Source organism: Bombyx mori, chromosome 22 (genome assembly GCF_030269925.1).
Source record: "Bombyx mori chromosome 22, ASM3026992v2".
NCBI classification, from domain to species: domain Eukaryota; kingdom Metazoa; phylum Arthropoda; class Insecta; order Lepidoptera; family Bombycidae; genus Bombyx; species Bombyx mori.
Window position 1 is genome coordinate 10,066,707 of NC_085128.1, and position 13,365 is coordinate 10,080,071.

Genomic DNA, 13,365 nt, shown 5'->3' on the forward strand with positions numbered 1-13,365 from the left:
CAAGTGCTCATTTCATTGATGGAGCCATTACACTTTCGTAGATGTGAAACTATGTATGCGGCTTACGTTAATTGAACTCTCCCAACGGAGGCGGCGAAGTTTTTTGTGATATGCATCGGATCCTAATCTATCGATTAGATATTAAATTTAAAAAACAGTTCATTATCTTCTAATGCCTACTTTACGCCGTGCATACATCAAACGTGCCTCAAACAATTTATGGTAAAATTGAAACGAGAAATAGAAGTTCAATCATTTGAATTAATTTATGCATATCTTATGTACAAGTAGGTAATCAAATTATGATTACGTTTTGTAGTGATTATAATCGAAACTACTTCAAATCAAAATATTACTAGGTTCATAATAAATCATTGTTACAGTATATAAATTTGTTATTGAAAACGAATTTTGTTTTCTTTGAGATCGAATTTATTTGTTAATGAATATTTAGAGTGGCCCTTATGAAGAAACCGTTTAACTGTATAAACAGTCTAGGTCTTAACTTCAATTGCGAAGAGCTTCAATTAAAAGGTTTAAAATTAGGTTTTCGGTAATCTCTCCTGTATTTGATAATCTGTTTTGCGAAGTTCAAATTATAATTTTATTTTACACGTGAATTAGCGAATACGCAAACGCTTTATTTATGCAATAGACGAGTAGAATAGCTCATTTGTCAAACCTGGTATTAAGTAGCTACTGAAGTCTATAGACATCACGTAATATCTGTAGACACACCACCAACTTGAGATATGAGGTCGTCTTAATTGTATTTTAGAATGGCTGATCCACTTCAAAATGGAGGCATAACCGCTTCGTGGCAGAAGTAAGGAAGGGCGCTAGTACGTACCTACCCATCGTGTAAACAAATGATTTTTTCAAATACAATGTAAATTAAAAGTGATAACAAAAAGTCAATCCGGGAAAAGTGGTACACAATCTGGAACCACGATGTGTAGCATATTATGTTGGAATAAATTACATACCCCCAAAATATTTATCGGTTTTTACGAGCTACAGATATAATCAATATACTGTTAATTATTTCTGTATCTAAACAAACTCAATCTCTAATCACTAATCTCAATAAATTATTTCATAGCGCTTTATAGGGATCGAACACAATTAAAAACAATTAGGATTTAATTTTACTTCTTTTTATTTATATTAAATTTTCTGAATACTTACGTTCTATATACTTATTCGTGTAGTTTGGTACAATATTAAAACTTAAAAAGAACGCAAACCCACACTTTAAAGACTTCTTCCTTTTACCTGAAATCGCTTAAAATGTTTGAGTTCGATTATCAGTATATCTGCGTTAGGCAGATTAGCAGTTTAGCGGTAGGCAGCAGCTTGGCTCTGCCCCTGGCATTGCTGAAGCCCATGGGCGACGGTAACCACTCACCATCAGGTGGGCCGTATGCTCGTCTGCCTACATGGGCAATAAAAAAAAGCGTATTTGATTAATAGTAAAAAGAAAAAATATTAAAAAATCTACAGAGTTTGAATGAAAGTGGTCGAGTTTTTTATCTTTTACACACGGAGTGCATTGTGAGGACAAGATGCTCAATAAAGCTGGGTAAAATATCTTTATAAACAAACTAAAATATTTCTTAATATGTATTGGCTGCTCGAAGTTTTTTAGCCCACTTCTAAGGGCGTAAAAAGAACAAATACATATTTTAAATCTGGATGATTTGAATCTTGCTAAACAAAGAGACTCTGGTCATTGGATAAGGGCCACTGCAAGGCATAGTATTTTCTTCTCACCTGCTTATAGTTTGAGTACTGATTACAGATAGTATAAAGCTCATAAAAAAGTTTCGGCTGCACTGTTGGTCTGAAGTTTTTATATACACCATCCGTACTCGCCCGCTTCGACGAGATGAGAGCCCTCTTGTCGTGGCCGCTGGAAACTACATACCCGACCCTGTAGACCGAATGGTAAATCGTCGACGTCGCCCAAAGCACGTCATTACGGATCCTCCTGGTCCATTAACAGTGCACCACAAGCACCGGTCACCGTCCACCGTCCCGCGAGCGACGGGTTCGACGAGCGAATTAACCCATAGACACAGCCCACTGAGTTTCTCGCCGGATCTTCTGTGAGTCGCGTTTCCGATCCGGTGGTAGATTCTGCGACGCACTGCTCTTGCTAGGGTCAGTGTTAGCAACTCTCCGGTTTGAGCCCCGTGAGCTCACCTACAAACGTTAGGGTGAAGCTGAAATAGCTTCTCAAGGCTATCAGCATAGGAATAAAATAAAAAAGCCCGCTTCGCTGGGTATTTAAAATTAACATTATTATTTATTGTCATTATTATTAGGGAGTCCAACACTCATATCAATATTGGCCTATCCATTAAGTACATGTATTTTCTACATGGATACCAAGCTTCAAGTCAATCGGATGCATGGTTCAGTAGTTATAGCAGAACATCCTTACAAACCCCTGTAGATTTATATATTAGTATAGATAGATAGTATTCCCGAAACAAATACACATCGGCTTAATTATTATTGTCAGGCGGGATTTTTTTTAATTGTCAGGTTACTCAACTCCGTAGATTACGCAGGTAACAATTTAAACTTTAGGGGAGTTACATGATAAGCCGAAGGATTCCGGCGACTCGGCACTCTGCGTGCAGTTCGATCCAATTTTGGAGTACGTTAACAAATTGGGACAAATCTGCAAAGTTCGTCTATAAGTTTTGAAGTGGTCGGTTCTGTTGCCTAGTATACTGCTGGGATAAGAACTCAGTAACATTAAATGTTTGCTTACAAGTTGAATATTCATGTTTTACGGTACTTTAGCTGAGATATGGCCTATTCATTTCTTGTCCAAACACTTACATTCAGACAATAACGTGTTTGCAGGCTTATTTTAAGCTAGCAGCGATTGTTGTAAGTTTACATAAATCCCAGGTGCTTAGGACTAAGATAAATACTTTACGAGCGAACTTTGACTATTACAAAATATGTACAAAATGTTATTGCTCACAATATAGTAATTTGTACATAAGAGAGAGTTTAAACGGATTTTTTATGGAGGATTTTAAGGAACTAAATACTATTTTGTGTTCAAATAAATGTTTTTATTTTTTTATTGCTTATGTGTGTGGACGAGTTCACGGCCCATTTGGTGTTAAGTGGTTACCGGAGCCCATAAACATCTACAACGTAAACGCTGCCACCTACTTTGAGTTATAAGTTCTAAGGTCTCGGTATAGTTACAACGGCTGCCTTACCCTTCAAACCGAAACGCATTACTGCTTCACGGCAGAAATAGGCAGGGTGGTGGTACCTACCTGTGCGGACTCACAACACGTCCTACCACCAGTAATAAAATGTAGCTAAGTAGTCTCGTACATATTAGCAAATAATTGTTAAGTATGATGTAAAAGTCTCATGTATTTTTTTTTTGTAAAGCGCAGTAATCTAATAAATACTGTTATACTGTTATTAGAAGTAAGATCACGTCAACATACATTAAAACATTCGTTTTGTTTTGTAATATTATTCCGAGAGATGTAACGTTCAACGTATTAACCACGTGTTCGTAATAACGTCGCATCATTTCTTATCGGTCTCTCACTGCTTATACCCAAGCGTTTTTTCGTAGCTTAACCACAAGTATTATGAGCATCTCGGTAAGATCGAGTCATCGGTTTGAGAATGAGGTGTTTTTTTATATTGCTTTCAGTTTTTCTTGAAGCAACTTGATAAAGTAAAACGTGTTACAAATTTTCCATTCACATTTTTTTAATAATTCGTACACAGTTCTTTGGAACATGCCTATTAGTAGTGATAAAAAAAAACGAGAAAAACAACAATACAACATTGAGAAATATGAAGCGTAGTTCACACCTTTTACCTAACATTTCAGTAGGTACGTAGGAGTATTATAATTGCTGTAAGAGCTTCTAAGCTATACAGATAATTGCCTCTGGAACAGATGGCTTTATTGATCTTCTTTAGAAAATGTCTTCGGTCTTCGGAAAGTTTAGCTAAAACAGCATTCTACACTTTTGATGACATCGCTTTATTCCCTAATGTTTTATGCTCTTATAGAGAAAAACAAAAAGAAAATGAGTATATTGAAGCATAGCCGATCTTATGTCTAGTCAATTGAATGTTAAAAAAGACATTAAAAATAAATGATTTCAAATACAAACTTATTTTTATTTTTAATCTTCTTTAAATATAAAAATAAATTGCTGTTCGTTAGTCTCGCTAATACTCGAGAACGGCTGGACCGATTTGTCTAATTGTGGTCTTGAATTATTTGTGGAAGTCCAGAGAAGGTTTAAAAGGTAGATTGATATGAAAATGCTCGGAATTAAATAAAAATAACAATTTTGTTTTTCCTTTGATGTGTCCCCCGTCGGACGGATTCCTTTTGTTTGTTTTAAGTTTAATTTATACAAAAGCTTAGGGTCTTTTATTTATCGATTGAGGCACTACGAAGTCTGCCGGGTCAGCTAGTTTTAAATAAAATATTTTCATTTGAATTTAGTTGTAGAAAACTGTTTTAACATCTGGTGGAACTTTAATAACGAGATTGTTTGTGATAAAGTACGAACGTGTATGTTCATATATGTATGTACAAAATGTGTAATGAAACGAGTTATGGGAGTTGTATAAGTTTTAAGGCAATGTCTGTGTAAATGTATTAATAAATTAAGTCTTCGTGACCTAGAAGATAAGACGGCCGATGTACTCCTGCCGAGCGATGCAATTGTGCCTGTGTTCAAATACCACAATCTAACCATTTTTTCTATGAAATTCGTGTAAAATATATGCTCACGAACAACTTTCGCGACGAATGAATCGTGTGATTAAAATCAAACCGACAAAATTTGAAATGTTGATAATTACCTGTGTTATGTAGGCACGCCCATATCACTTGCCCGTCTCTTTTCTTGCCTTTTTCTTCCGTGAACTAATCATGTTCCGGTTTGAAGAGTGAGAGAGTCAACATTACAAAATACAACAAGATACATTACAAACTTAGATACATTTGTATCTCAAGGCCCGGCATTCCCATTGTTTAAGTCTATGTGTTACGGAAACCACTAAACAACAGTTGTGTAGTGAGTTCGTTCACCCGCTCATGCAGTAAATAAATAAGTAGGCTGTTTTTCTATATCTACAAGTTCTTTGTAATTAATAAAAGATTAACGTAGTTTTCTCATCTTTAAGTACACGTAATAAACCGGTTATATTTCAAACAAACAAGATAAAATGTAATTAGAACAGACTTATATTTATATAAGGCTATGTTTACACTTACATACATCTTTGGGTTGAAAAAAAAATGTTTACCAATCATGCTTTGCGAATTCCCATCACGTTGATGTAATGAGAAATTATTTTCCTTCGAAAAACTCTGATCTTTATCGGAATATGATGACACTTGAACTGTTAATGAATTATCGTATTAAATGAGTGACATTTTCATATGCCTTATTAAAGAACTTTATTGTTTAGTGTTAAATTTCAAAATTAATAATGTTATTGTATAATATAGCGATGTTACAACCATAACACTTATTATTTAAAACGGAATATTTACTAGTGTATTATACGAAATTAGTTCCTGATATTTTAAAGTAATAATTGTTATGTTCGTGACCATGTTATTTTAAAATCATAATTATATTACAACCACCTTCTGTAACTTTGAAAATACTCAGTTTTATCCACTCTATATATATATTGGTATATATTGTTTTGCTGATGGGACTTACCCCTAAGACTCTAAGATGGGTACTGAAGCTATTTGAGAGAGCATGATAAATACGAACTTTTCCGAAAAATTACGAAGGAAAATCTTTTCTCACTATATCTATACGTAATCATGTTCTTTCGCCTTTCATGACTCAAGGCGGTAATGTCAAACACGATAGCGATGACGTTTGGCGATTATGCAGCCATATGTGTTATTATCGGTGATGTTTTGATAAGGAGACACGCTACGCGGCTGTTGTTTACAGACGCCGCGAATCTGTGTGCGTGTGTGCGCTTGTACTATTTATTGTCTGTTGTGTGTGCACGTTTACAGTGCACTAGTGGACTTGACTAATTCATTGTTATTTAGTACTCATATGTCAAATTTGTACTTGTGTGGACACGGTTGGAGAATACTCGTATTTAACTTCGCCAATCTAGAGTGATTGTTACTGCTTCTTCATCATCCGGCCATGTTGGTAATACCATCATATCATTAAGCTCTATAATTTTCCTATTTTTGTTATTGCATAGATAAGAGTTCAGAGTCCGTCTGGTGTTGTGGTTATCCATCTTGAGCCATGAGCCATGAGTTTAAAACACGAAAGGCTTGAAGTAGCATTAAGTAGGAGAAACAGCTTTTTTAAGAATTGTCAGGGCTGTGAAGTTTAAGCTTGACACCTTTAGAAACTGTAACCAATGTTAAATTGATGTCATCAATAAAATATACCTACTGACACTAACTGTCTTAATTACGCGTAGTTGAAAATTCACTAGACTAAAATAGTAATTGAAATTCATCACCTTGATTGCTAACAGTAAACATGCACCACCAGGATCTCATTTATTTAACTTTTATAGCTTCAACAAGCCGTGCCAATTAATTTTGTTTAGCTATTCTGTAAGTTAATATTTTACATCTTTTTACACGTCCCTGAAGAATTTTCATTAATTTAGGTGAAACATGTTCTCAAGCGCTACTGTTAGCGGCGAATTAATGTCTGACAAAAAGAAAATTAATTTTGTTATGTTAACTCACCATAATGGTTCTAAAATCAATATAAAATGCATTTGCATGATTATGAGCCCCGAAATAAATTGATTGACTACGTTGCTAAAATAACACAGGTTGTTCAAGTAAATTTTTGTCATGTGAACGAGTCACGAACTAAAGTAGGTGTTTCAGGTCGACTCGTAGCTGGAAAAGCATCAAACCAGTCAGTCGCGGTCCGTGAGTGCCACAGCTACCACGCTTCCCTCACTCTACAGCTACGCGCTACGCCGTAGCGATTACTACGACAATAAATAATAAATAAAAATTGGGATTTGAAAAAACTATTCTAATTATTTATTGCTAAACTGTTCTGGTGTTTGTTGCAACACGTGAAAAATATATCGTGTAGAAATTTGTTTAAACTAATTCAGTTGAGACTAACACTCTAAATGTTTGAGTAAACAATGAGATCGTGTGCAAATGAAAAGAATGTGGTGTATTGTTTGATTGTTGCACGATAATAGGCCGTTTGTGTGCGGTGAGTTTTAGTTTTAATATTATTAGTTTTAGTCCAAAAGCGTCTTTGGTTACCTTAAAATTTAGATTTTGTTACGGTGCAAAATTAAAACTTCATCAATTTTTGACCCTAAATGTGACAAAAGTAAAGTAAATTAGTACACAAAAAAATTGGTGTACAAACAGAAGAAAAACAGTTACTTAGCTATTTTACTTTTACCTGTTTTTGTAAAGATTATTATCTGGTATATATTTTAGATTAAAAAAATTATAATTTATTGTTTGTAAATAAAGATTGACTCATATTTAAATGACTATATTTGATTACCAGTTTATGGATCAAAAGATCTATTCTTTCGATGATTTATTTTAGTTCCACAAGCGTTAAGTATTTTATTTAAGGTTTTTATTTTAAATTTCGACTGTTTAAATAAATAAGTAAAACATTTCTTTCTAGAGTATTCTAATGTCTAAAGAATAGGCATTAATAATACTGAAAACCGTGTAAAAATTATCGGTACTACCTACCTACATTTCATTCTTACATTATTTTTATTTTAGTTACACAAATAAATAGTCTAGTCTACATTTTTGGCTAATCAAAACAAGGAACGAAATTTTAACACTGAGGCTAATTTTTTATTTTTTATCAATATCGATCTCCAAAAACAAAATCGAAGATGAAGCATAAATTGATTCTTGATAATTTTATTTCGGTTTTTAATGAACTTTCAAATAATTAGATTATTAAATTAACGTCGTCTATCGACGAGTAATTTCAATGAAATTTGAATTGCTCTATTCACTTCACAGATATTAATTGGTTCAAACAACGATGTAGTTTTTGTCATATTGCTTTTACGAAAAATAAACATTGTTGAACAACCTGTTCCATCGTTCTTGTTAAAAATTCGAGTTTTCGATTCTGAATTTTGTTGTTTTCATTATTTTACAATAAATGTATTTATTTTCAGTCGAATATATAGTTTCAATTTTCCGGTCAGTACCTATTTTCAATGGAACATTTTTGCATTTTGTTCGTAAAATAAGATGAAGTTATTTTATCAGTGAGGCGTATTGTGACGTTAATGGGCTGATACATCCGCACATTTTATCCTTGGGCCCGCGGTCTGCTCCCAACATCTGCAGACTGTCAAGTCCAACTGCATACCCCCCGTGCCTCCTAGGCGCGGATACCCCGTAGGAGGTTCGGCTCGCTTCCCGAAAATATGCAACCATATGACAATTTGAAACAGTTCGTTTATTTATTTATAACTGTGAAATATTCAAGGTTATTGATAATTTTGGAGCAATGACTTATATGAGTATGAAACCTTGTAGAAAAGAACGCGCTGTTGATTTTCGGCCAAAATAAATGTGGTACTAAAGTATTAATTAAAACGTCTTACTCAACGCGTACGTTTATACCAATAACAAACCATAAATAACGCCACGAACACACGCAGGTTCGTAGAACGAAAGTGAAGTTGTTGATAAAAAACGGCTGTTACGCTGTTAAGATTTATTTTATGTATGTATTTACTGTCTCACGTTTGAGACCCAATTATTGTGGTTTTGAAAAATTCCAAAATTATGTTCCTCTCTAAGGTGATTTTGAGTGTGGGTAAGGGTATGTGAGAGTTGGCACGTATCAATATCACAAACGTACCTAATTGTACCACGAAGCAATCATGCACGCGTCTGAAGTCATAGTAGTGATTAGAATGCAATTGAAACTTCCAGATTGACGTTCATATTGTATTTTATCTGTATGTAGGATTTTGTAACCGTTTAAAACATCTGTCAATCGATGTCAATTTTTGTTATGAATCCGCAAAATTATGCACGTCTTTCATAACAGATGTGTTAAATTTGAGATTGACTAACGTTAGATATCAGGTTACCGAAATCTTTGTGTTTTGAGTTTTTCTATTTTGAAAAATTCCAAAATTATATTGCTCTCCAAGATGACTTTGAGTGCGGGTAAGGGTATATGAGAGTTGGCACGTGTCAATATCACAAACGTACCTAATTGTACCACGAAGCAATCATGCATGCGTCTGAAGTCATAGTAGTGATTAGAATGCAGTTGAAACTTCCAGAGTGACGTTCATATTGTATTTTATCTGTAGGATTTTGTAACCGTTTAAAACATATGTCAATCGATGCCAATTTTTATTATGAAATCGCGAAATTTTGCCCGCCTTTCATAACAGATGTGTTAAACCCTTTCATAACAGATGTATAGTGGTGGTAGGACCTCTTGTGAGTCCGCGCGGGTAGGTACCACCGCCCTGCCTATTTCTGCCGTGAAGCAGTAATGCGTTTCGGTTTGAAGGGTGGAGCAGTCGTTGTAACTATACCTACTGAGATCTTTAGAACTTATATCTCAAGGTGGGTGGCGCATTTACATTGTAGGTGTTCATGGGCTCCAGTAACCACTTAATAACAGGTAGGGTGTGAGCTCGTCCACCCATCTAAGCAATAAAAAAATTGAGGTTGACAAACGTTAGATATCAGGTTACTGAAATTTATGTGTTTTGAGTTTTTCTATTTTGAAAAATTCCAAAATCATGCTGCTCTCCAAGGTGACTTTGAGTGTGGGTAAGGGTATGTGCGAGTTGGCACGTGTCAATATCACAAACGTACCTAATTGTACCACGAAACTATCATGCACGCGTCTGAAGTCATAGTAATGATTAGAATGCAATTGAAACTTCCCGAGTGACGTTCATATTGTATTTTATCTGTAGGATTTGGTAACCGTTTAAAACATCTGTCAATCGATGCCAATTTTTATTATGAAATCGCGAAATTATGCACGCCTTTCATAACAGATGTGTTAAACCCTTTCATAACAGATGTATAGTGGTGGTAGGACCTCTTGTGAGTCCGCGCGGGTAGGTACCACCGCCCTGCCTATTTCTGATGTGAAGCAGTAATGCGTTTCGGTTTGAAGGGTAGGGCAGCCGTTGTAACTAAACAGATCTTTAGAACTTATATCTCAAGGTGGGTGGCGCATTTACATTGTAGGTGTTCATGGGCTCCAGTAACCACTTAATAACAGGTGGGCTGTGAGCTCGTCCACCCATCTAAGCAATAAAAAAATTTGAGGTTGACAAACGTTAGATATCAGGCTACCGAAATCAATGTGCTTTGAGTTTTTCTATTTTGAAAAATTCCAAAATCATGCTGCTCTCCAAGGTGACTTTGAGTGTGGGTAAGGGTATGTGCGAGTTGGCACGTGTCAACACAAATCACAAACGTACCTAATTGTACCACGAAGCAATCATGCACGCGTCTGAAGTCATAGTAGTGATTAGAAAGCAATTGAAACTTCCAGAGTGACGTTCATATTGTATTTTATCTGTAGGATTTTGTAACCGCTTAAAACATATGTCAATCGATGCCAATTTTTGTTATGAAACCGCGTAATTATGCACGCCTTTCAAAACAGATGTGGTAAATTTGAGGTTGAAAAACGTTAGATATCAGGTTTCAGAAATGTATGTGTTTCGTGTTTTTTTATTCTGCCGAAGTTAGCATAAAACGCTACGTTACCAAGTACCTTTTTAGTTCAGGGCGCGTACCTTCGATTTGTATTATAAGAAGTTAAATAACGACTGTTTGTTAGCTAAACTTTTAATAGCTTCACTTTGTATGGAAGTGGTGCTATTTGTACACATTCTGGAAAGCTAAATATATTGAATTTTTCTTTTAATAACCTTCAAACTTTATTAAAAAAAAGTGTTTATTTATATATTTAAATGGGCAGACGAATTCGCTGCTGTATTATTGTTAAATTACCAGTCGTAGTGTAAGTTAAAACATGAGGCTCAACTTTCAATGGTATTGCAATATAGTTATCCTACACTTAAATCAGAAATTCACGCAGTACTTCTCAGCAGAAATGGACACAGCGTTGGTACCCGCTCATGTGGTATGTCATTGCGCCGTACCACTATTAAAATAATGGGAAAATTAGATGCGTGACAAGAAGAATTTAATTTAAAAAAACACGCAATTCGATGCATGATTTATCGTACATGTGTGTTTAGATGACTAAATATATGTATATATCAGAATCAAATCACAGTTTTATTTAATTTTATCTAAAAACAAGAAAATTGATTGATCAGCCTACAGGACGTCCATTTGTAAAAATTACCATTGACATTACCTGGGTCGCCACTAAGGCAGTGCCTATTTCTGAGGACTCGTGATAAATTCGTTTGAAAAAGAATATCATCATCCCAGTTCATAATACAAAGTGTTGAAATGGAGTTCTATAAACCTTAGAGTTGAGGAAATGACTCTTAAAAAATATAAACAGTCATTCGTTAGTCAAGGATGAAATAAAAATTGGCAATTTCTTTCGTAACACAATAAACAATTCATTCAACAAGCTAAATCTTTTCTTTTCCGTTACTCTGTTTCTAATGAGATTGCGAACTTTCAACCGTTTTTAGACACTTTAGGTTAACTTCTATCGCATTCTTAATGAACGACTTGCGTAACGAACGCTTTGGCTGTAAATGTATTTTGTAATTACATGTGTTGTTCAAATATTTGTATTTAATGTTGATTAAAACAATATCAACAATTAGCTTTATGATCGACTAGCGGCCCGCTCCGGCTTCGCTCGGGTCTTTAACAAAAATTACAACGATATTTGACGTTGTTTTATTTTTTTAAATAAAAGAACGCTTATTGCGGCATAACTATAATAGTTAGACATATGCTGTCGCGACACTTTTTGTAAATAATAATGTGTTCTACAAAGTCGGTGTACCTACCTACATTATTTTATTCTATCATCAATAGTTTTCGCAGGGCACGCGATGTAAAGAATATTTTAGGTAATTTTTTTACACCTTCGGTTACATTATTGGCGTTTTAGTAAAGATCCCTAATTTATTTCAAAAACGATTATAGCCTATGTCACTCGGGAATAGTGTAGCCTCCAAACAGTGAAAGAATTTTTCAAATCGGTTCAGTAGTTTCGGAGCCTATTCAATACAAACAATCAAATAAATCTTTCCTCTTTATAATATTAGTACAGATAAGATAGTAGAAGTTTTTAGTAAATAATAACGTTCACAATAACAAGTAAATCTTTCATATTGTGCAATCTGGTTTCGCATTGTTGGAAAAGCTACTTTAATGAATGTATTATAACTGAGTAAACATATACGAAACTCGATATATTTTATTTAGGTCATATCATATTATGTGGCCATATAGCAATTTCGTAAGAGTTCTCAATGTAATAATATACAACTGATAATATGGAAGCCATCGTTTAATAAGACAGAATGATACAATAGATTCATTGGTTGTGCGTAAGAGACAAGTCTCGTGACATTTATTTCTAATCATTTTAGTTTATTTAATCTTAGTATGGCGTATTGTGTGCTCACACATTATGTAAGAGAACGGCTTTTGCGTGACTTCGGCTCCTGATCCTTCCCGATGATGAAGGATACGGAGTGACCAGAAAGGGTGAAGTCGAGCGGCGCGCTATCTGCATTCTGGCGTTGTGCATGACAGTAGTTAAACGGCGATGAAGTTCTACGGAACTTTTGTGGAAGAACAATCCGTTGGCGAGATTTCGCCTTCCCACTCGGCAGGCTAACCCTGCTGGGTATTTCGGAACACCAGCTGCGCCACTAGGTGCGCCTGATAGCGGTACTGGGCAGACCGACATCGTTGGGCATCCTCAGGGTGGTGTCGTGAGTTTCTTATTTTAGGTGGAGATCGGACGCCGGATGAAATAGTAGTAGTAGTGGGTATGGCCCTAGAGCATACTTGGGTCCGCGGTAGGCACGGATACTTCATGCATGAGGTTCGACCACAAGCCTTATAAAAAAAAGCTACTATCATTCTGATTATCTGTCGTGGAGCACGAATTCACGTTGGGATGTCGATAGGGTCTGGTGCCTCATAATACTAGCTCCGTTGTCGATCAGTGTGTGTTTTTTTTTGGCTGTGGCTTAGCTGTACCTCTGGCACTACTGAGTTCTACGAGTAATGGTGACTAGTCAGGTTAGGTATGCCGTATGTCAATCCGATACTATCGAAAAGAAAAAAGTTTACACAAACAAAGTTTGAATATGTACACGTAC

General features: G+C 35.3%; 1 protein-coding gene across 2 annotated transcripts in view; it reads left to right on the forward strand.

The window, feature by feature from the left end:
- The first annotated feature begins 6,951 nt into the window (after positions 1–6,951).
- LOC101742254 (cAMP-specific 3',5'-cyclic phosphodiesterase) overlaps positions 6,952–13,365 on the forward strand; it is a 632,766-nt gene continuing 626,352 nt past the window's right edge. For both annotated transcript variants that reach the window (XM_021348173.3, XM_038019023.2), the window contains exon 1: positions 6,952–7,262. The gene's annotated coding sequence lies outside the window, so the exon portion shown is untranslated. The remainder of the gene's footprint in view (positions 7,263–13,365) is intronic.